A 25,930-nucleotide genomic window follows, 5' to 3' on the forward strand; every position below is an offset into this window, starting at 1 on the left:
GACAACCTTAAATGTTGTTGCTGCAAAGGATACAGTAAGGCCCACACAGAAATCAGGATGAAAACAATCTGCAGATTCCATCTGTCCATGGACATGAGTAAACACCATAACACATGGGAATCATAACAGAATTTTTAATTTCCCAGCTCAAATATGTTATTGCTTTATGTCATCCCAAAAGCTGGGATACAATGTGAGATATTTATATGTCAGCGTATGGGAAATAATGTGAAACAGGAAGTGTATGCTGGTTTCTCCAGTTGGTTACCTGGTATGATCACAGCAGGTGTTTCTAAACACCCTTGTTAATATAATGTTGGATGGTTTCTACCACAGGCCTGTGCCCAGGCCTATTTTGGGAGTAACATTAGCCCATCCAATCAACATCCACGAGCACCATTTATGCTTCTCACAGCCAGAGATGTGACCCTCCCAAGAAAAACATTTTCGGTATCTTAGCTAACATCCTGGTGCCAAGTGGACAAATAAAGTATCAGTATCATGGATCATGGACAGTCTGAAATCAGAATGGTGCCCAAAAGAAACCCTGCCCACCTCTCAGCCCTCTTCCTAGAATGGACAAACTGTCCAGACCCTGGAAGAGAAGACAGTATAGCACTCTTAATCAGTCCATTCTGACAGACGCCAACCTGAAATGCATTGTTGTCAATCAGTGTGACAACCCTTGTCTGTGATGGCATTAGAAACCAGAGAGACCAACTGCCTGTGCACTGTCTGATGTATATATTGCACACAAAAAATGACAGAAACTACAAGCTCCAATGAATCTGATTGGCAGGTTTAATGTTACTTCTGGTGCGCATTTAGAATCCACTTGGAAACAAAATCGTGTTTACGAGGTACTGAACTGCAACAACAAGCACACTCAAGAAACAGCTAAATCACTGGATTTGCCGCAGTCTGTCAGTTATCAGGTAATTTTCATAAAACCTAATTTCAGAAATAAAACTGTATTTAGTTGTAAAATCAGTACTTCTTATTTTTAGAGGAGGCAGAAATTCAGAGTGCAAGGTATACAACCATTTCCAAAGCTGGTTGCAAACTGAAATGTTTGTGGCAGATTTCTTGCTTTTAAATGACACATGTTGGCAGAGATGTGTTGTTTAAGCACTTGCTTTCTGTCTAAGTGAATCATTCTTAGTCAGACTCTTCTGCAGAGTGGACCAAACTTCATGTCAGTAGTCAAATGTCTGGCTTTGTGAAGCTAGGAAAAATTTTGGTTGGTCTGTACACAACTGTCAAAAATCCAGTAAAGTAGACCAACTACCAGAACTGTTAAAAACTAGTTCAGCTTCTTGCTTCAATTACAGCCTCACCATTTACACCCATTGGCATTTTTTTCCATACAATGAAAGAAGAGTAATTGTGGCTGTTATTTTTCCCAGCATTTCTTTTTGTGTTGCACAGGAGAAAGTAAGTCATACAGGGTTGGACTGACAAGGGAATAAACAAGCAAATTACAGAATTTTCATATTGGGTGAATTATCTAACTAAACAAACCAAACTCTGCCCTCAGATGCCAGTCAGCATCTAAAACTCTATGTGCCATAAAATATCACAGCCCACTTTGCCTTCAAATGAACGCCGACTAATTGTTTGTATCCCCCTGTCCCTGTGTATGATGTACTTATTGTCCTGCTTGTCTACTAGCTTGTCTACTGACTAATGACACTAACCACAAGCACATTGTAAGACACTTTTTGCACACACTCTCTTGTATTATCTAACGAAACTACAGGCACAGAGCCCAACACAAGGGCTGTCTTGTAAATATTTAATGTACCAGGATGTTACTTTCATAGGCGTCAATTACAGTGGGGACAATGGGGACATGTTGCCACCACTTTTTGTCATGGACAGATTGGTCCCCACAAAAATGTATCCAATAAAGATGAAGCACAAGCACAGGGGATTTGTTTTTATTGTAATTTGTAATCTCAAATTATTTGAGCAAAATGTCATAACTAGGTCCCCCAGTGAATGCACACATGAAATCTGAGTTGTTTTTACAAACAAATAATGGTTTGCCAGTAACTTTTGTACTGAAATACGGTCCATTGTCTATATTGTATTGTTGTATGAGGCACAGCTCGAAAGCCACTTTCAAATGAAGCAGAGTGTGACCAACTTGAACCCATTGTGAAATCTGCATCGTGAAATGTTTCCTTTGCCAAAAATACAGATAGACTGTGTATGTATAAAAGCTGCTTATTAGGTTTGAGCTGGTTTTGAGGATGGCACACTTGCTCAAGGATTTTGCTGCACGTGTAGCACAAGCTCATCTTTAGAGCATAGCATATGTTTGTGCAGACATAGCATATGTTTGTGGGTGAACTATCCCTTTAAGACTTGGTATGGTTTACTATAATGTAAATGATGTCTCTTACTGAAATATGTAGTAGAAAACCCATGAAAGTGGCTGTGGTGTCATGACAAGCATTGGCATGTCTACATCCTGCCAGGATGGCATCTAGCGTTTCTTGTCTCTGCAATTTGTAAGCTTTTTCAGTAGCTGTGGTTAAATAAAGGCCTCAGAAGCATCAGGGCTAAAGTGGAGGGAACAAAGATGCGGGTCTTTAGGAAGTTTTATTCGTCCACAGGCATCATCCCATTCTTTTATCATCATCTTATTTCTAGGAAAGCAAAGACTGACATGGCATCTCATGATGCCCTCCGACTGAAAATTACAACCAAAAGCTGCACAATGTGGCATTGTATCAGTATTTTTTTTTTTTTCATGTTGTGTTGCGGTAAAAATAGCAACAGGTAGACTGAGCGCAACCATTTTACATCATAGAAATAGTGGTATGTTTAAAATAACATAAATCTACTATATATTTCAGTAAGAGACAGCATTTACATTATATTAAGCCATATAAGTCTTAATACCCAAGGTTCCCTTTAAAGGGGTCATCGGATGCTAAGTTCACTTTTACATGTTGTTTGAACATTAATGTGTGTTGGCAGTGTATGTACAAATCTACCCTATAATGATAAAAATCCATGCATTGGTTTTTAATTAATCTGTAAAAATAATATTTCCTTTTTCAAATCCGGCCATTCTCAGACGCCTGTCGTTATGGCATCACACCGACAGAGGGCGCTCCCACGATAGTTGACTGACATGAGCGTCTTACCTCAGTTGTAACAGTCCAACCTCCATGTTTTGATGCCAGAGCAGGGATGTAAGTTAGACAAGAATTGAGCGATTGAGGTGTTGTGTTCCTGGATGTAATAATGAACATAGTGGTCGTCATTTACTCCCGACATCTGAGCCGCTGAAGATGCAGTGGATTATGTTTGTTTGTGAAGGGAATGCGCCTTCCAATCTACATAAATGCATCTATGTTCGCTTACAGCAGAAGTGAGTATAAGGGTTTTTTATGAATCTTTGCAATTGTCTTTCCTAATAATGTACTAGTTAGCAAGTTTAGCGGCTAAACGCTGTGCGTCGTCCAAACTTTAGAAGTGTACACTGGATGATTTTTGTCTTTTATGACTAGTTCCGTAATGTTCCGGTACAAAGTCCCCATGTTCGCTTACACATTCAACCTATTTATGGCAGCCATTCTAGCAAAATTGCAAAACAAATGTGTTCCAAGTGGAATCTTGTGGAAAGTGTTAATGTAATTTAATATGCATAAGCCTCTGCCATGTTGACATCACAACCCGCACATCCAGCACGCATCTTAACTAGTTCCGACACCACTGTACCTCCTAAGCAGACAGTGAACCTCTTTTGCCAAAAATACAGATAGGATAGGCTACTTTTATGTGTAAAAGCTGCTTACCTGGTTTGAACTGGTTTTAAGGATGGCACACAAGGATTTTGCTGCCCGTGTGGCAAGAGCGCGTCTTTAGTGCAGAGCATATGTTTGCTGAGAGTGATGAAAGGCTGTATAGGAAAGTTTGTGAAGAAAACTTTTATATAGAGATTGTTTAGGCGTGTTTTAATTGCTATGCTCAGTCATGTAGTCGCTCGTTTAGAATACTCCAAATTCATTAACATTAAAACAATGTTAAGAACAAATATGAAATGCTAACAACTTTTTGTGTTTCATTAACAGTGCTCATGAAAACTATGTTGACAACTTATACAAGCTAATCTGTTAAAACTCATGGATAAAAATTATATGATACATGCACAATACAGTGTTGGTCAGTAACTAGTTACTAATAACTAGTTAATAATATTACTTTTTGCAGTAACTAGTAGTGTAGTGTTAGTAGTGTTACTAATAAGATTCCAATGGTAATATTACAGTTACCATTAAACAGCTTGTTATTTAGTTACATTTGATGTCTCAACCCATACTAATTTGAAATTCAACAATCCAATAATTCCTAGATTTATTTTCATAATTTTCACAACTTCCACAGGAGCATGAAGTGACCAGTGCATCCGGCAAGCTTGGAATATGGAAAAGCTTTCATTCAGCAGATGGAAATACTGCAATAACATTGATTTTGTCATGAGAAAAGATGATCTGAACACTCACGTGTAAGTTGTAGCATTATGGAAGTTGTGGCATTACTCTACTCCGGCCACGTCCTTATCATCCCAAAATAAATTACATTACTATAATTAACATTTTTTTTAGAAACAAAACATTTTCCTACACTCTGAGTTAAAAAACAACCCAATTTGGGTTATTTGCCAACCCAGCGCTGGGTAAATATTGGACAGAACACATGCTGGGTTATTTTGACCCAGCTGGTTGGGTTAAATGTTTTTACCAAATATGCTGGGTTATTTTACTTAAGTCACTGTTTAAAAATTATTATATTGCTGGCTTAAAATGGACTGGAACTTATAAAAACACACAGAATTACTAGAGGCAACAGCAATAGTCAAAAGATGAATATTTATTATTAAACAAGAACACATGAACAAAATAGACAAATTTAATTTATTTGGGTGAATACAGCATAGTTTACAATATTACATAGATTTGTATGACATAAAAAATGTAACATTTAAAAGTAGCATTTTAATTTTAGTGTATTTAAACGTTATCTGTAATTGCTTTTTACAGAAATAGCGCTAATTCTTGTGCCGGTGTGTTGCTGAAATCTGAGCCGGTGAAGGGCTGCTGTTCAGCGGGGTAACTGCGAACGTCAGACCGCGGCCTCATGTTTCACTCGTAGCTAAAAGCTGCTCTGATTGTAACTCAGTAGCTGGGTTGTTTCATCAGAGACAGGCTTAACCCAGTGGTTGGGTAGAAAAAAACAACCCAGCGTTAAATGACCCAGCAGCTGAGTTACAGAAAAGCTACCCAGCATCTCATTAGAAATAACCCAATAAAATGACCCAACAAGTTAAACCCAGCATTTGGATTAAAAAATAAGCCATCATTTTTTAGTGTATGAACTTATGTGATTTCTTTTGATGAATTTAATGGTATATGGGTAACAGAACATTTTTAACTACAATTAGCTTCAAGCTACACATTTTGGAAGAATTTTAGGTGTAAGATACGCAATTACAACTTCTGTGGGGCGTGAAGTAATGTAACTAATAGTGTAACTAATTACCTTTGCCAGAAAGTAATAGGTAAAGTAATAATATTACATTTGAAAGGAGTAACTAGTAACAAGTAATAAATTACATTTTTTTAAGTAACGAGCCAACACTGATGTCCTAGGATGTTCCAGAAAGCACTAGAACATTTACGGAATATTCCAGAATGTTACAGAAACTTCTAAAATGTTCCCATCATTGAAAATGCAAAAACATCTTTAAAAAAAAAAAAAATGCAGAATTAGTACAACGTCCCCATGTTTGCTTATGCACTCAACCATGGGAGCCATTCTAGCAAAATCACAAAACAAATTGCAAACAAATGTGTTCCAAGTCCAATTGGAATCTAACATTGCATGTTATTGTGATTTAATATGCATAAGCTGTTGCCATGTTGAATTACATCCCACACATCCAGAACACATCTTAAAAAGTTCCGGTGCCACTGAATCTCCTAAACACTTTTAATGCAAAGTGATACTTACTGTTTGTATGTGTGTTATGTTTTTCCAATAAGCAATAAGCGGTACAAATAATGCATGTATCAGTGGTGTATTGCATTTGATTCTGAGCTGAAAGTGGTTAAATGTACAGAGCAGATCTTTATCAAAGCAAAGTCTGGAGTTGGTTACAAAGGCAAGCCATAGGAAACCAGATAGACGTCATAATCCCGATCACATACAGTCCACATACACATACGCACACCACAGATTTCTTTATCAATCTGCTATATCTCCCACCACCCACCTGTGCGGAGGAGAAACCATTATGTAGTTTCAGTTTTAGCTTTCCGTTCTCCTCCTCCGCCCATCAACCCCTGTGACAGCAGAGTCTTTCGCGGGATCTTGTCCATCTGAAAACATGTGGTAAGCCTTGTGGAATGTTTTAAATGGCTCCCAGATGTGAATGTTAGACAGCTTTAACCCTTTCCCAACACCCTCCCAGGAGGACAACAAATTCGGCAGAATGAATTGCCACAGCCGCTCTAGATGCTAATTAGCCTTTATGCTGCTCTAAAAGCGTCACATCACGTGTCTGGCTATGATGCTCTTACACATCAGCATCTGGCTTGTTTTATGCGCCCTGTGATAAAAGTATTTTGCTTTTATGCGTGTTTGTGCTACTAAGTAGTTTGCAAATTGAGGCAGTAAAGAGCTACTCTACATCTCCAGGCGCTGACGCTGGGCTGCTAAGAGCTGACTGATGACAGAGTCTTACCCACAATCCCTTTCCACATCAGCAGTCTCTATTGTGCTCTCCTTTTTGTGTTTCCTTTTATGAGCCATCTTTCTGGCAATGTGCATGTCTTAAAACTTATTGATTGATTCACAAAGAATCTGCACACACAGATTTCAGCAATATTGGAACGTCTGTCACAAATCATTTTAGTCTCTTCACCAGTGTCAGGGAAGCTACTTTCAAACTGTATTTCATCATTTAAAACTACAGTCATGCTATCCTCCCCACTGGGGAGTGGGGGGAAGCTAAAACCAGCCATATCATCCAAGCTGATGTTGTCAGGCAGTATCTGGTGTGACCACCATTTGCCTCAAGCAGTGCAACACATCTCTTTCGCATAGAGTTGATCAGGTTGTTCATTGTGGCCTGTGGAATGTTGGTCCACTCCTCTTCAATGGCTGTGTGAAGTTGCTGTGAGAATATTGGCAGGAACTGGAACACGCTGTCGTATATACCAATCCAGAGCATCCCAAACATGTTCAATGGGTGACATGTCCAGTGAGTATGCTGGCCATGCAAGAACTGGGATGTTTTCAGCTTCCAGGAATTGTGTACAGATTCTTGCAACACTGGGCCTTGCATTATCATGCTGCAACATGAGGTGATGGTCGTGTATGAATGGCACAACAATGGGCCTCATGATCTCGTCACGGTATCTCTGTGCATTCACAATGCCATCAATAAAATGCACCTGTGTTCGTTGTCCTTAACATACGCCTGCCCATACCATAACCCCACCACCACCATGGGCCACTTGATCCACAACGTTGACATCATTCATCCATGAAGAGAACACCTCTCCAAAGTGACAGACGCCATCGAATATGAGCATTTGCCCACTCAAGTTGGGGTCAACGACGAACTGCAGTCAGGTCAAGACCCCGATGAGGACGTCGAGCATGCATATGAGCTTCCCCGAGGTTTCTGACAGTTTGTGCAGAAATTCTTTGGTTATGCAAACCGATTGTTGCAGCAGCTGTCCGGGTGGCTGGTCTCAGACGATCTATATTAAAAATGAACTTAAAGGTATACTGATAGTTTATTAATTAAATACTTGTAAAATTTTTAGTACACTTTGAAGTATAGTCTCAGTAAACTACTAGTTTAGTAGTTATACTGCAAGAATACTCATAAGTTTTCTTTAAGTGAACTTTACATCATACTTTAAGTATACTACTATGTCCCTATTAGCAATAAATTTGTATATATTTTGTTATATGAATTTTGAACATACAAAATATCAAAAGAAAGAACAGGATATCTGCTTGGAAACAAAAACATTTTAATCTAGCTTTATGCATTCTTTTTTTCTAAGCACTTGAATGTGGGTAAGTTTCATAAATAATAATACAAAAGAAATAATATTTTGAACAAAAAGATTCTTGATATTTTGAAAAAAGACTCTGAATTGAATTCAGAGTCGATCAACACCCCAAAGCTTGACAGTCATTATTACCTCATCATGGGTCACATTTTGTTACATAACATTACAGTTTTGATGCTGTTTTATGACTAATGATTGTGTCAAAAACGTGTGGACGCATTTGTCGATTCGGTTTCTTCTTCACTTGTGTTTTGGAAATTCTGTACAGAAGATGTGTAATAGCGCCCCCTACCATATAGCAATGAAAACATGGATTCTCGGAGAACGATATTGCTCAGATATATTTAGACTTTTTGTAAGTCAGGTATATTTAAATGTCATTTTAAGTATATTTCTGAGAAGTACATAAAACATAGACTAAAAGTATACTTTCCTATTTTTAGTATAAAAATATAACATGATGTAAAAAAAAATGTAAGTATAAGTCAAGTATACTTTAATGTCATTTTAAGTATATTTCTGAGAAGTACATAAAAAGTAGACTGAAAGTATACTTTACTATTTTAGTTTTAAAAAGTATACTAATAGCACACTTGAATAAATTTCTTTTTTTGTAAGGGCAGGCTGAAAGACCATTTAAAACCAGCTTAGGCTGGTTTTAGCTGCTGTCTGCTTCACAGACGAATTGTCAGAATAATATCTATAACAGGCATTTAGAAAATTGATAGGGTGGATTTTAATTTCATGTTGATTTTAAGTTACTAATGTCACTACTACATTCAGTGTGATGGTTCGTATGTGTGAAATGTTTAGTTTAGGTGCTTTGCTATGCAGCTGATCTCTTGTGCAAAGCTTTGGAATGGACTTCCAGACCTTCATGCCACTTCTGCCACTGCTGTGGTACTTTATTGTGTATCTGTCACTTTCCCATTCATAGATTAAGCTTTATCCTGGTCTGAACCTCAAGTTTAGAAACAAGCATTCAAAGATCAGAGGTGTTGCTATTTGACATAATTCATCTGTTTTGACATCATCTTTAGCTCTAGAGCATTTGGAATGAAGAGAGAAATGTCTACTCAAAACATTAGTTGTGTTAAAAACCTAGTAAGCTGCCTTAAGTCCAAAATTTTTAAGTCCAAAATTCTCGTCCGAAATTTTCATGTTAAAGAATAAATACGACCTCACCTTGTACCAATCACGCTTACACACTGCATCTGAAACTTCTGTCTGTCAGAAAAATAATAATAATAATTAAAAATCAAATCGAATTTGGTAAAACTTTTCTGTGTATTTCGCATCTGAAAAACGCATACAAATATTTCAGACTCAGTGTGCAAGGACTTGTCTACATATAAAGCATCTACAGAAACTGAAATGAAATTTTATGATGGTTTTGAAACACTCTGCCTAGGCAGACCAAACTTCATGTAAGAGACAACGCTCTTAGCTTTTTCAGTTTTATCTGAAAAAGATGAAGGAGAATTTGGCAACATTTATTTTGTTGGTTCTTGTACATATCGTGGTGGGTAGCGCTAAAAGGTTAATGCTCTATAGTGTTCAAAAAAGCATACCACATACCACATGCAAAAACGTTAGATAAAAACCATATTTGCTGAAGCAACCATGCCATTTTAGATTGTCTCTGAGCCCTTTTATCATGACTAGTGCAGGACTCCACTCCTACCAGAGCGGCTCTGCATTGTAAGTGCTATACCATGTGAGCTACAGTACCAAGCAAGTTTGCTATATTTGAAATACCATACATATTGAGCTGGTTATGTGTTGTAAATGTCAAAATGTATTTGTTTACACATTATGTACTATGGTCATAGTGTTTTAAGGTCTTAGCATTGAAAATGTATTGATAGCTTTCCCTGTAATCATATCATGGTCTTTTACTGCCTCTTGTGTTCATTTTAACTGGAAACCGCAGTGAATTGTATGTATAGGTACACGTTTGGAGTTTAGCAAAAGTGTAGGTAGAGGAACATTTTTGTAATGAGCTTGTGTTGTCATAATCAGCATTAAACAACATCTTGATTCATTTTTTTACTTCTCGCTCCTCATTGCAATGAATTCTGGAATGGCCTTATCTGTTCATGTTATCTGCAAATGCATGCTAGCTTAGCTTTTGGCCAAAATGATTCAGCATCCTTTTTTCTGTTTACTAATGCCTTCAGATTGGGAGCATGCCGACGATGCCTTATACTGATGCATAGATACACTGGATTTGGAAAAGAACTATTGTTTCTGGTACACATTTTAAACATATAAAAGGCTTGCTGTATTTCTTGTTTAAAGCATGAAAGAGCCCTACTGTACTGCTAGAGAACTGAACATGCTGAACTGTTATTGCAGACAGTGAATCATACTGTGTAATCTGTATATGTCAGATGCAGTGACAATCAGACCAGATTCTGATTACAAGGATCTCTTTCTTTATTTTACTCCCTGATAGATTTTTGCCCCCTAATATTCATCTCAGGTTTTCAATTGACTTTTGTTGATTTCTTGGATTATTCATCAATTTCTAAAATGATTATTGAGTTTCACATTTGGGCATCCATACATTTGGACACTGAATTGAAATTACAGGAACATGAATTTGCTGAATTGCACTATTTCTTTATATTTTAACTACTTCTGCCTTTTAAATGCAGAACACGTTTCAAGTTCAATACTATCACTAAAAAAGCTGTGTTTTCAGGTAGCTTTCTAAAATGAAATAATGAAATACTGACTTTTAATTGATTATATGCTGTTGTATTTGGCAAATGATATTAAACATGCTCTTATATGTCCATAAAATGAGATTCTAACAGATTCTTTGGTTTTTCAGCATTTTTGTGTATTTGAACCCCAGTTGTGACTGTATAATTCTGAGATCCATCTTTTCTCACTGAGTACAACTGAGGGACTCATATGCAAGTATTACAGAAGGTTCAAACGCTCACTGATGCTTCAGAAAGAAAAACAATGCATTAAAAGCCAGGGGTGTAAACTTTTTAACGGAATGAGAATGTGTACATTTCTCTTAATTTGGCTAAATATCATATCTTTTTTTCATTTAGTACTGACTTTAGAAGCTACAGATACTTAGATGTTCCCCAGAAAACAAAATAAGTTAAATTTACCCTGATCTTCAGAAGTTTTCACCCCCCGGCTCTTAATGCATTGTTTTTTCTTCTAAAGCATCAATGAGCGTTTGAACACAGCTGTGGATCATTCAGGTAACAACACAGTATTAAGAATCAAGCGTATGTAAACTTTTGAGCAGGGTCATTTTTATAAATTCATCTATTATTTTCACTTGTGGACTATATGTAAACATCTTTTATGTGAAATGTCTTATTCAGGTCAGTACTAAATAAAAAATAACATACATTTTGTATGATCCCTCTTATTTTGGTAAAATAATTAACATTTTGCAGATTCTGCACGGTGTGTGTAAATCTTGGACTTCAACTGTATTTCTGTAGTTGGCACTTTAAACACTGATAGTCATTTTTACTTGAAATATCCATATGTTGTGTACATGTTCACACTGACTATTAATGAAAATAAAATTAAAAACTACACTTTTGGTTCCTCATTTTAAAATTTAATTTCAAAATCCAAATCAAATTCTAAAAAAAATTTAGTGTTTTTTTAATTGTGTTTGTATATGTCCAATGTCAAAATAGCAGTGCTTCAGTCTTTCTTAGAACTGATAATTAAATTCTTTGAGTTCTGCTGTCCGTTTTGAAAAGAATCAGGTCAGATGAGCACTGAGGTTTTGTAATGATTTTCGGCCATGTGGTAAAAGATTTGAGTGCTGAGAAAGAGGGGGCCTGGAGAGGTTGAGGGAGGTAAACTAATAGCGTCACTGCTCTGGGGTGGAGACATGGAGCTGATAGATATCCTGCAAGCAACAAACTCAAGTGACCCCATTCTCTGCTCGCTCTCGCTCTCTCGTCTTGGCTCAGTGCTCTGTGAAGCAGTTGTCCAAAACACTAGTAGTCATGCCAGCCAGGCTGCTCTCTGGACTGAGGCTTTTTATTAGGAGACGTAATCATTTAGTGTTGCCGACTCCAGGAAAATCAAACATGTAAGCAGAGTTAAAATCCAAAGGGTCCCTGTGCAGTGCGCACTTCTCACTGCTCCCTACATTCAGCAGGCATTTCTCATAATACAAAGAATCATATATAACCTACTTATTACTTACTTATATAACTATGTATTACATGCATACATAATTTATTTGGAACAAAAACATTTTTTAAAGAGATAAATGCTTCAAAATGTAAATATATATATACTTTAATATATATTATATATATATACTTTATATATTTATATATATATATATATATATATATACTTTAAACTTTCAAAATATGCTGTAATACAATATGTAATTTAGTAGTACCTGCCAAAAGTTGATTTAATCAAAAACAGTAAAACTGCCAAATTGTGAAATATTATTACAACTGAAAAGAACTGTTAAATATATTTTAAAATGTAATTTATGTCTGTAATGGCAAATCTGAATTACTATTTCTACAGTCAGTCTGTGATTTTTTTTTTAAGGAATTTAATATTTTTATTCAGCAAGAAAGCATTCAATTGATCAAAAGTGACAATAAAGACATTTAATGTTACAAAAGGTTTTTATATAGGTAAATATTAAACAGCATTGTTAGTGTATATTCGGGTGACTATAACTTACAATAACTTACAAACTCTGCCTGGAAGAAGCTGTTTGTGTGATGATGATGCTAGTATTTGAGTTATATGTGTGTGTGTGTGTGGACATGGGTGGGTGTAACAATACAGAATGCCAAGAAATATTAGAGCTTGGGCCTTTCTTTCTCTTGAACACATACACCTTCCTCAGATCCATCCCAGCACTCTCCACTAGCCCATAAAGAAGTGCAGTCCTCCTTTATAAACAGCGTTAAACAGCTGGTGGTCTTGTATCACTGAGAGAAGAGCGGTGAAACAGAGCCTCTCGCTGGGAGAGATTGTCTATTCACATGCTGCAGAGACTGTAGACAGAAAACAGAACAATAGTAAGTGTGGACAGAAGCACTGGGGCGCTCAGCCAAGAGGAAGAAACAGCGACCTGTGCAACCTGTTTCTACTCTAACGGGTCCAATCCTTCTGTATTAGGATGTAAACAGCAACAGACAGATATTTTTGTGCTCTTAAGGTTCTATAACTGAGAAGCTTGCATGGACTGTATCTAAGAGATTGTCCATAAAGCCTGAAAATCTCAGGATAAATTGCTTGATTTTAACCCGTGCTTGCCCTGCAAATTTACTGGGTGTTCTGGGTAGTTTATGGTAGGTTGCTTACAGGTCAAACAAACCTACCTGCAAGTCTCTACATATGATATTTGGCTTCTAGATATGCCTCTGCTCTGTCCGTCAGTGTAAATATTCCACATAACTCCTCCACACCAATGCGAGACAACATTCTTTTTATTATCTTTGAAGTCAAGTATTCTGATGGCAAAAAAAAAGCTCTGAAAGTCATTCAAACAATATTGTTCCTCTATGACACATTCTTGTTACAGTTGTGATGTGGTTTAGAATTAGAATGATTACTGAAACATAATTACATTATTTTTATCAGAAAAAAAAAATTGACAGAATGGCATAGAAACTTCTTAAATTTCACAAATAATTACAACTAAACGGCAAGTAACATTGAATTAAACATAAAATTTTGGAGTAGAAAGACTAAAATATTTTTTCTTGTAAAACTTACACCAATAATCTTTACCGTTTCTAATTTTCTTTCTTCTAAACTTTTAATTTTCATTTTACCAGTTTTCGCAAGTAAATTTAACAGCTATAAAACTAAGTAAATCTACTTTGTTCATGGCATTTAATGAATCTAAAGTTGTGAGTAAATCTAACAATCACATAAAAGGATAAAAAATTGTACTTGATTGTTCTACATAAAATTCATTAGAAGCTATGAGAACATTTTTTAAAATTTAATTTGTTAACATTATGTAAAATTAATTTGAGTAAAATGTAATTTGCTCATTTTATGTCAAATTTATTAAAAGCTATATGAATAAATCTAATTGTCCAAGAAAAAACATGTCAGAATTTTAATGTGATATTGAAACCAACAAAATTCACATAAAAACCAACAGAAACTTGTAGATATGAAATTAGTTACTGGTATAGTTTGAACACGGTTACTGTACTGGTGTAAAAATTGTACTATTGTGGCAAATCTAAAACAAATACTGGCCTAAAATTATTAAGCTTCACCTACACGCAGATATTGTAGTGTCATCAGTCACTTATACTATTGTTACAGTTACTAGTACATCATAAATCTGACCATTTGAAAAGTAAAAGCACCATAATTTGTGTTTTACATTAAACTGTCTCTGTTTTCATGTGAACGATTATAAATAGCACATACTGAACTTTAAATTCAACTTAACATAATGAGCTCTTAATATGTTTTGAAAAGTTCATGGCCTGTGTGCAAGCGTTACTGTGAGCTATAAAGGTCGTGGTTCTATCACATCTCCAAAGGTGTGAGGGCAACATGGGTGACTTCTCATGTACTGTGAAACTGTGAAAGATTTTATTGAAGCCTGCGAATTCACCAATCCAAGGTGTTGTGAAAGCTCTCTGAAACACTGGGTAAATGATTAGCTGGCTCTCAGTGTTGACATTGTGGATGTCCTTTCTTCAAAAGTGTTAAAACGAGTGAAAGAGAGGTTGGTGAGTGCCACCCTACAGAGAAAAGCTGCATGCTGTCTAGTGTCTACATACCCATGAACATTTTGCTCACATCTCAGTTATGAAAATGTTGTTTTTGTGCTAATATTATAAGAACATTATTAAAGACCACATAACTTGGAACAAACATTCTGTTAATCTTACTGGGAAAATGTTTGTTCATAAACAGAAAACCAATCTAAACGTTACATGGAGGAGCCAACAGAGAAGACCTAAGTGGAACTAGCAAATCCACTTCTCCTGCACAATATTGTAATAATCAAAAATACATAGCACATCCTGGATGACATTTTAAATGTACTTTTAAATGAATCATACAAAATGTTGCCTACATGGCAGCTCACCAAAGAGTGACTGTCTGTCCTCACTCTTTTTCTTTTGTTCTTGTTTTTCCCCTTTCATATTATCTGTCTTTATTTCTCTCCCTTTCCCTCTGGGATATTTTTGAGAGCGTGTTCTTCAGTGCTGTTGCCCTCCAAGGGCAATGGTGTGTTGTGTGTGTGTGTGTGTAATCAGACAGCCTAGGGAGTTAAGACACATTAATGATGTCTCTGCAGGAGGCAATGATGTGCAGCAACAGCGGCAAGACAAAATCACTAATCAATCTCAACAAATCTAATTAACTATTAATTAACCTCCAGGGTCCCAGAGGCCTCTAAGAGGGCAAGAAGTGAGAGGAGAGCGGGCGTAGAGGGGAAGATGAGCCGTTACACAAAAAAGTACTTCTGAGGGATGCATGAAGAGGGATAAAAAACACCATGGAAACACCATGCTTTGGAAACGCCTAAAAGTTTTTCTTAACCCTGTGAAGTTTACTGTATCATATTTCATACTAGGGCTGGATCAAAAATATTGCTTTGTCGATTAATCTATTTTAATCGAATCTCATTTTTACAAAACAATATTGATTCTTAAATCCCAAGAACTGATTAGTCAAGCCTGTTTTCATGTAATAAACGGAACATTGTAGTGCACCTCTCATCCAGTAAATCAAAATAAGCTTTGTGGTTTGTTACTTTTGATATGAAACAAAATCTCATATTTCAAATTCTGTCCATTTTGTTAATATATTCAAGCAATAAATACTGTTTTGGTGCTGCTTAATGTGGAGGGACTGATCACTGTAACGCCTCAGTTTAAGAGAAGAGGCAAACTGATCATCTCCTCCTATCTTTAATAACAGTTACAGCACAAAATAAACTATCATTAAATCATTAAGTCTAGAACATAACATTCAAAACTTTTTTTTTTTTTGACACTTGTTTTGTGGTAATACTATGATATTATTTGAAATACTTTGGAGTATTATTATACATTACCATCATAAATGATACCTTAAGGTCGAAATAACTAAGACTTTTAAAGCCATTTTAAACCTACAGAGGTTGTCTTTGCAAATTTTACTTTATTATTTATAAATAACTATACCTCTGCTACAGTACATCTCAAAAGCATCTTCTCACAGTCTGATCGGCAAAGGTTTGACTCTGTTGCAATACTATAGGCTTATAGTCACACAGTGGAAGTCTGGTTTTGGGGTTTGAAGTGCTAATTCACTATAAAAACAGCAGCTGGATAGTGCGAGGCAGCAGTTCACATGGTGAAAAAATACAGAATACTGTGGAAAAACATAAAAGAAAAGAATCAACCACAGGAAGGCTGGGTGAGGCCCAAAATTGTTAAACACAAACACACAGACACAAACAGGCACAAGCAACCTCTCTCTGCACACCAATAAATGGTCTTCGTAAACTACAATTAAAACCCTGGGCACTAATTTAGTGGAAATGGCAGCCTGTAAAAAAAGAAATGTGAGAGAGAGGCAAGACAGAGGAAAAGAGTCACATTTCAGACTCAAAAATCCTATTTAAAATTCCCAGACAAATTGACTTTTAACAACAACGCATTCAATTTTCAGTACAGATCTATCATAAACTTAGAAGCTGGTCAGCAGTCATATTAATCATGTGACTTTTTTTGCTCATTGTTCATATTTATGACTGTTAGCAGGCAAAGTAATGAAAGTAAATACTGAATCATGTAAATAAACATTCTCAGGTCTCAGAAAGCAGATCTACAGATGCACACACATAGCACACACCTTCAAGGACTTCACATTCAAGGACATACATATACGTTTACCCACCAATACTCAGTGTTCTTTAAGTATTGGTGTTATATAAGTGAAATCCACAGACATTTAAGACCGGACAAAGAAACACTGAACAGACTGGAACTTAAGTACTAAGGCAAAAGAGGAATAATTAATAGACATGAGTGAACCAAATGACACAATCAAGGGGAAACAGAAACTAGGTCAAACAAGGGTGACTAAGACAATGACATAACACAGACTATGACAATACTCCCCTCTCCCCTAAGGCGTGACCTCGTGGCCAGGCAGGACCTACAAAGGAAGGAAGGAAGGAAGAAAGGATGGGTTTGGGCTGGGGACAAGGCGGTGGTGAAGGGCAGACAGAAAGGCAGGCAGACGACCAGGGCGGCAACGATGGAGGGAGGAGCCACAGAGAAATCCAGAGGAACCATGGTGGACCAGATGGAGAGAGCAAGGATGGAGACAGAAGAAGCCAAGGCAGATTAAGCAGAGGGAGGAGCCAGGGAGAAGACAAGAGGGCCTTGGAGCAGGAGGAGTGAGACGGGACCGCATGGCCACAGCCATGAAGGAGATCCACAGAGGAGCCATGGTGGAGGAAGGGCTGACGATACCAGGGGGCCAACCGTCAGCGGGGGAGCAGGTGGGAGAGGAGCCGAGGGTGGAGACTGAAAGCTGATGAGTCAGGGTGACGCAGAGGATCCAGAGGGCCAAGGCGGAGCAGATGGCTTCACCGAAAAAGCAGGAGACAGGGATCTGGAATGCCACAGTGGAGCTGGAGCGACAGTGGACCAATGTGGAGCTGGAGGGAAGGAGGAGCCTGACAGAGCCAGAGAGGACGGAGAGATGAGACACAGCCCTAATGTGGCCAATGGTCAACGACTGACCAAGGTGAAGCCAGAGAAAGGAGGGAGCCCGGCGGAGCTGGTGGACTGACAGGCGAGAGAGGAGAGGAGGAAGCTAGGAGCCAGGGTGGAGCCGCTGGGTCAACAGCAGACCGAAGTCGAGGCAGACTCCAGGACTCTGAGGCCGAAGGTGGAGACAAGAGATCCACCAGCCACAACGCTGACTGGCAGACCTGCGGCAATCCCATCACACAGATGGTGGGCTGAGGGTGAGCTAAGGGGCTGACAGGAAGCAGTGGCAAAAGAGTAGATGATGGCAAGGCTGAGGAACCAATGATGATAGGAGGAGGCAGGATAGGGAGGGTGGGTGAGAAATCATAAAAGGTAAAGGGTTCCAGGATGGATCACAACTCCCAATACCAGGAGCACAGCAGATGGGGGAATGACTTCCATGGTCGCAACAGGACAGATAGACAGTTCACAAATGGCCTCCTTGACCAAAACAGGACAGACTATTAGTTCAGGCCAGACTGACAGTTCATAAGATGGTGGGAGAAGAAAGGACAAAGAAGTCTATTAAGCCCTCAAAGTCCAGTGGCAGCTCATCCCCAGCAGTGGTGCAGTGGGCAGGGCTTTCCTCCATGCCCTCGTGCTCCTCTGCTTCATCCACGCATGCAAAGTTGCCGGCTCTCGCACCTGGTCAGATGATTCAGGCTCTAGCTCCGGGGCGATCCTCAGCTCTGTCACACTCTCTGGCTAAGGCTTTGGCTTTCCATCTGTGGTGGGCTCGGGCTCAGGCTCCGCACAGCGGATGATGGTGGGCTGGGCTTTGGGTCAAGCTGAATTCTGGATCGGGTGCGGATGCTCTCCAGACACTGGATGATAACCTCCCTCCAGCTCAGTCCCGTGGTATCTGGGAGTTTGATGGGGCAATGGGAATTTGAAGAATTTTCAGACCTGCACTCTCGGACTCTCAGACAACTGCACTTCCGGAAGTGACGTCACTTGCAGTCTATTTTATTTTTATTTTATTTATTTATTATTTTTTAATAAATTAAATCTCTCAACACTTTACAACAGTAGCCAGGTGGTGAAGACAAGAAAAAAGAAACTAAATTACAATGTCACTCGCAATCGCCACTTGCAAATGCAAATATATGCGGCGTTGCGTTTATTCTTTGCTCACCTGCTTGTCTGTAGTTGTTTTAATTATGAATAGGAGCATACTGAGTTTACTCTTTATCATTTTAATCCACATTATGCCACGTTTTGCAGAGGAGAACATAATATAGCCTACATATACATTATATTAATAAACTGTATATCAAATTTGATCTTTTAATACATTAAAAAAGTGTTAATGGTCTACAGAAGGAAAACGAAAAACACTTAACGAGAGAAATTTCCACATTGCGTTCATATTCTGCTGTTCTGTGGCCACGGATTTGCAAGTCTTGTCTTTATCTCCTACAGATGACAAGCACGACTCTGTACGTTATGCTATTAAATTAGTTTTAATCTTTTAACCACCACAGCGTCTTGTCTCAATTGGCAACAAGCACGATTTACTGTGGATTGCAAGTGACGTCGCAGGTAGCAGAGAGTGCAAGTGCCGATTGCGAGTGCTTAAATAGCACTTACGGAAGTGCTGTTGTCTGAGAGTACAGGTCAGAGAAAATGCAAGTGTGTGTCTGCAGCCAGACCCTATGGAACTTGATGGTTTAGTCTTCTGTCACATTACAGTGTTGATTAAACACGCTTGAAGAAGATGATGAAGTCTTCTTTTTTTAAAATATATTTTAAAATATATTAGTCTCTGTGGTGGGAGGAGCAAATGACAGACACAGTGGGGGTGACATCAGGCCTCGGAGAGGCTTTTATTAAACATAAAATAAACAAAAGTGTCCAAAAATGGGGGAATAAAGTGTCCAAAATAAACAGGAAATCTGGCATCCTCGTTGTGCTGGGGGTTCCGTAAAGGAGGGGCAGAGTTTCGAAAGGGAAGTGTCCAGGTAAGCGGCAGAGTCCGTCGGCCACATGCGTTCCCCGCTCAGGTCTGCGGCTCTAGGGGCAGCGGCTTCCTTGACCGGCTATGTCCTCCTTGGGTCACGGCACATCTGGGGGATTAAATGCTGAGATGCTGCTCATTTATAATTGGTGTTCAATTATTAATAATAGTTCTTATTATTATCAATGTAGCTAAACTGTTTTTTGCTGCTTACATTTTTTAATTAGAAAGTTAAAACACACACACACACGCATACACATTGATTTGTGCCTCTAAAAAGCAATGCAACACCATTCATGGAGAGAAACGCCTTTTGGGTGAATCCTTTGAGCAACAGTTTAGGATGGCTAGCAAACGCTGATCCTTCCCAGCCAGAAGATCAAACCGAAATCAATCCTGATTAACGCAATAGGCTGTTGATTAAGTTTCTGACCAGCATGTCAAATTGACCATTAATGCTTCCAGAACAGCCCCTGGAGGCCCCAAATCTCCTGACTCAAGTTCACTGGCAGTCATAACTAACTACATAGCTGATGAAACTCACAGCAAGTGCTAGAAAGAATCCTGTTGTCTCTGAAAACCAGAGAATGCCTTTGAATTCTTAGCAATGACTCTCTTTGCTTAAATACAATCTTAAATACACCAAAAAAGAAAGATTTTGCTTCTGCACTTGTTCCTTAGGTTCTTTTATCCAGTAGTAAAGACTGTTCAATTGTCAGCTGAGCCGACTGTAAGTTTTGAAGTCATGTTAAATTTATTTGTATAAGTGTTCTCACAATACATATGGTTTCATGTTAATATTATCTTTATAACTTCATGCTTTAGTCACATTTTATTATAATTTAGCATTTTTGTAATATAATTTACTTTTTTTTTTGACAATACAAGCAATCAAGCAGCTGAGATTTGCTACAAAGTATATAGTAAATATGTCTCTTTATGTGAGTGTACTGTATGTATGCAGGTAAAGTTGAATGTAATATATATACAACTTTTGATGTATCTTGGGGCAATAATACATTACGTAACAGTATAAACAAAGAAGCAGCTGATTTGCTATCATGTACTTCAAGAAGCCTTACAATACTTAATGGGTAACAAAGCTTTTAATAAAATGTATCCTTTCCTACACAGTGATAGTCACCTCAGATTAACTTCAGAAAATAAAAGCAAGCTCTGTTAAAACCTGAACCTTGTTTGGCGGTTTAGCACTTCAAACAGAAAACCGTAAGAGTGGAAGAGGTAAAAGAAAAAGGGAGGTAGTGTGCTTTTACAAGTACCGCTAAAGATTCATGTTTGCTCTGAAGGTGTTAAAATAACACCAGCGCTTTGTGTCTTTGTGGTTTTGGTGTTTGGAATCATGGGTTATTTATTTCATATCTGTGCTTCCGGTGTGAGTGCCACTCCCTACATTTGCAGCGAAGAACTTTTCAAACGAACTCAACTAGAGGTTATTTCACTATAAATCTATCAGAGCTTCCTGTTGTGGTGTGTATTGCTGTTGATTGTTATTTTAGAATCATACTTAACAGTACCATTACACTATATTCCTTCTAGTATTCCTTACACTTTTTTGTTTATTTTATATATTCATTATTGTTTCATTTTTATTTTAAAGCAATTTTGTTCTGTTATTCCCTTTTATATTATTATTTTTAATGTCTATATAACTTTTATTTTTATTTTTTATTTTTAATATGTCTATATAACTTTTATTTCCATTATTTTAGTTTGTTTGGTACATCAGCTCAAAATTGTATGACAGGTTATAGACAGACGAATATAAACTTATTTTGGTGGTCTACAGTTTGGTTAGAGTTATGTGGTCATGGTTTCGAATCAGTTAACCCACAACATTTGGTGGGACACCACATCTTACCGCGTCGGTGACCTTTTTTTGCATTCCTTCACTCTTGTCACTCAGTACATTCAGTGCCTTGAAACTAGCTAACAATGTTTGCTAAACAATCCCATTGTTTATAATTGAGCACCACTAATAACTGACAACCAACTCAGCATATTAGAATGATTTATAATGGATCTGAAGCAATGGCTGCTGAAAATATTTTTGGCATCATTGGGGTAAATTACTTTTTTAGCTTTGTATCCTGTGTCACATTTTAGTTTTAGCTTTGTGATAAGGCACGTTGGAACTCATGTGGTCATAAAGGGATGGACATGGTCAGCAACAATACTCAGGTAGACTGTACCATTTAAACAATCAGATCAGTAGTATGGAGCGCAAAGTGTGCCACGAAAGTATCCTGTACACCATTACACCATCAGCAGCCTGAACCGTCGATACAAGGCAGGATGGTTCCATGCTTTCATGTTGTTTATGTCAAATTCTGACCCTACCATTCGAATGTCACAGCAGAAATCGAAACTCATCAGACCAGGCAACCTTTTTCTCATCTTCTATTGTCCCATTTTGATGAGCCCCCTCGTGAACTGTAGCCTCAGTTGTGTTTTCTTAGCTGCCAAGGCACCCAGTGTGGTCTTCTCCTGCTGTAGCTCATATGCTTCAAGGTTTGATATCTTGTGAATTCAGAGATGCTCTGCTGCATGTCTCACTTCTAACGAGTGGTTACTTGACATATACTGTTGCTTTTCGATTAACCAGTCTGGCAGTTCACCTCTGACCTATTGCATCAACAAGGTATTTTCACCCACAGAACTGACACTCACTAGATATTTTGTCTTGTTTGACCATTCTTCATAAACCCCAGAGACCGTTTGGCTTGAAAATTCCAGTAGATCAGTGGTTCTCAACTCCAGTCCTCAGGGCCCACTGCTCTGCACATTTTGTATGCTTCCCTCATTTACCACACCTGATTCAGATGATGAGCTCATTAGGAGAAAGATCCATGAACTGAACTGAGTGTTTCAGAAACATACAAAATGTGTAGAGCAGTGGGCCCTAAGGATGGAGTTGGGCACTACTTAAGTAGATTACCATTTTAGGAAAAATATGCAGACCAGCCCATTTCGCACCAACACCAGCAAATCACCTATAAATTATCTTTCTTCCCTATTCTGATGCTAGGTTTAATCTTCAGCAGATTGTCTTAACCATGTCTACATGCCTAAAATTGCTACCATGTGATTGGCTGATTAGATATTTGCATTAACAAGCAGTTGAACAGGTGTACCTAATAAAGTAGGCTAAGTGGTGAATTAACCCTATTTGTAAAACCATTAATAATTTTCCTATTGAACTAAGCAGATTTTCCTCCCAAAATGTTATGATGATGATAATAATTAATGGGATAGTTAACACAAAAATGAAAATTCTGTAATTAATTACTCACCCTCATGTTGTTCTAAATCTGTAAGAGCTTTGTTCATCTTCGGAATACAGATTAAGATATATTTTGATAAAATCCGAGAGCTTTCTGACCCTACATAGACAGCAATGTAACTACCTCATTCAAGGCCCAGAAAGGTAGCAAAAAAGCCAATAGAAGGCAATCCTGCAACCTTTAGCCAAAAAAAGCGTAAACGGCTAGAGCTAATGCTTCTAGTTTGGGAAAGGAGACCAAAGGCCATTTTTTTTTGAATGGATGTTAATGAAGAAGAGTTTTAATGTGATTTTAATGTGGTTATCAAGGCACACATGATCCAAGTTGACAGTTATGCTTTCTCCAATAGTAATACAGACCCTCTCATCTGCCAATAGTAAGAAAATGTCTGCTAGTAAGGACATTGTTAAAATAGTCCATGTGACATTTTTGCTTCAACCTTAATTTTATGTAACTACAAGATCAATAATTTGTGTTTTTTTTTTTTTTTTTGAAGATGAACGAAGGTTGGAACAACATAAGAGTAAGTAATTAATAAAATAATTTTCATTTTTGGGTGAACTAATCTAATATAACACATCAAATAGGCCTATCACCCCTTATAATTGTGATTTTTGGCCTGTTCTTCAGTAGAGGACTTGAGCTTGATTTAAAGTCATACAATGTCAATATTAACAAATAAACTTTTTTTTTTTTTTTTCTTATTTTTTACCCAGGCAGTGAACTGTACACCCTTCACACATGAGATCACAGATTAGCATCTAGTAGAGCCAGCATCCGAACATACTCTCCGGATTAAAGTGAAAGCAGGTATGACCCTGGCACTACAGTCGATTGGGCACATGGACTGGCATGGATGTTGGCACAGAGCTGACACAAGCGGATATAGTGAGGACGGGGGAGGCTCCTGGCTTTAGGAGTGACACCTGTACGAGCATGACTGAGGGTGAGATTGAGACATGGGAAGGGTGCTGGGTACATGAGCTGGCACTGTGAAAGCAGGCAGCACTCCTCTGCCTGAAGAGATAATCCCTCCATAAAGTCACGTTTCAGGAACTCGGGAAGTTGACAGATGGCACAAGCCAAGCCAAGTGAATATGTGTATGTGTGCATGTATTTTTTAATTGTGGTTTCAAGCCAAAACCATGGCAAAAATCCTACTAAAATGTATAAGGGTTTATAGAAATAAATGTATCAAGGGAATTGCAGAGAGTTCATGAGATGATGAAAAGTTCATTATTAAAGTGGTCCTATTATGCTCCTTTACAATGTCTTGATTTTATTTTGGGGGTGTACTAGAACATGCTCTTATGCTTGGTGGATTTTACATAATTTAAGTGATTACAATACCTTTCTCCCCATCCTGGCACAAATGGCTTGATTAGTTCCGGGTTTGTTGAAGGCCTACCTTTGAAAAACGAAATGTGTTGTGATTGGTTAGCTGTCCCAGTGCGTTGTGATTGGCGAACATTTTAGATTATGTTTCAGTACTGCCACGCCCCTTGCCAAAGCACCAAGTTCCCTCTGCTCCATTATAGTTAAGGATATATTAGGGTATAGCAGATGCTACAGTAGTGTTGGGTCCTATCGTCAGCCTGCGAGATTGCAGATATATGATATTCTCATGCGAATTTATTTAATTAATTACATACTTAGTTTTGTTGCCCAAAACCAGATACAGCATAAAGCTAAATGCAGCCTAATGTTTTTAATATGACTTAATTTGTATTTAACATAACAACTGAATAAAAACATTGTAAGTTATATGAATTATAATGCTTGCATGTCCTTAGTTATTCAAAAAGCAGCTACCGAAAATGAGCAAAAAACATTAACATTATCAAAGAACATCATCACTGATTAGCCTAGCCTAGTGCAAGTTTTAAAAAAACACTTGCATTATTAATGAAGCTATCTACACTGTATGATAAATAAATCTCTTACTGCACACGTCTGTGCATGAAACTTTGTAACGTTTGGAACATTGTGATTTTTTCGATGTCATTGAGTGCTATGTTTTTATGGCATTCAACTTCTGACAATGTATTCTGAGGTACCTGCATTTTTTCCATTCTGTGCTGTTTGTAGGTAGTTTTTTTCCCCCCTTGTGTCAGTAACAGTGTCACTAAAAACAAACTGTATCTACCAATGTCTAGTGTAAAATCTCATACTTCTGGGAAACAAAACCAGCTGAGAACCATTGACTTAATACATGTCTTCATTGCTCTAATATGTCAATATTTACAAATGACCTCAACTGATGTCATACAATCCTGACATCAGTATGATGTCATGTATCCAGCCCTTCCTGAGGCCTTAGGAGCAGATGAGGGATGCTTGGGTTGATGTAGCAAGACATGGATCAGAGAAAATGATCTGATCTACCTAAGTGGAGTCAATCAGGACATAGAGATGTGAGGGTGAAGAGGATGAAACAGACATGATGAGATGGTAGAGGGAAAGCAGGAACCAACCAGGACAGAAAGGAACCTGGGGGTCATGTTTGATAACCAACTGAGCTTTACCACTCGCATTAAAAACAGTCCAGTTGTGTAGGTTTGGTACATCCATCTTTAAAATGAAAGAGAGGGAGTAACCAGAGTGAGTGTGTCACAAACATGGATGATGAACGAATGTACTCACACAAGGATAAAAGGTAAAATCCAGAAGTCTTTAATATAATCAATCAATCAATGAAGTTACAGGAAGGCAGCAAAACACAAGCACATAGATGAGACCAGACAAAAAACACTGAACTGAGACCAACTTATAAAGACAGGAGATTACAAAGAACCAATTAGGACA

General features: G+C 37.9%; 1 long non-coding RNA gene across 1 annotated transcript; it reads left to right on the forward strand.

The window, feature by feature from the left end:
* Positions 1 to 851: 851 nt before the first annotated feature.
* LOC127174513 (uncharacterized) lies at positions 852 to 24,364 on the forward strand. The gene is made up of 3 exons (XR_007828886.1): positions 852 to 935; positions 23,622 to 23,648; positions 23,842 to 24,364. It is a non-coding gene; the product is annotated as an uncharacterized LOC127174513 (long non-coding RNA).
* Positions 24,365 to 25,930: the final 1,566 nt, after the last annotated feature.

This window comes from Labeo rohita, chromosome 12 (genome assembly GCF_022985175.1).
Source record: "Labeo rohita strain BAU-BD-2019 chromosome 12, IGBB_LRoh.1.0, whole genome shotgun sequence".
Lineage (NCBI taxonomy): Eukaryota > Metazoa > Chordata > Actinopteri > Cypriniformes > Cyprinidae > Labeo > Labeo rohita.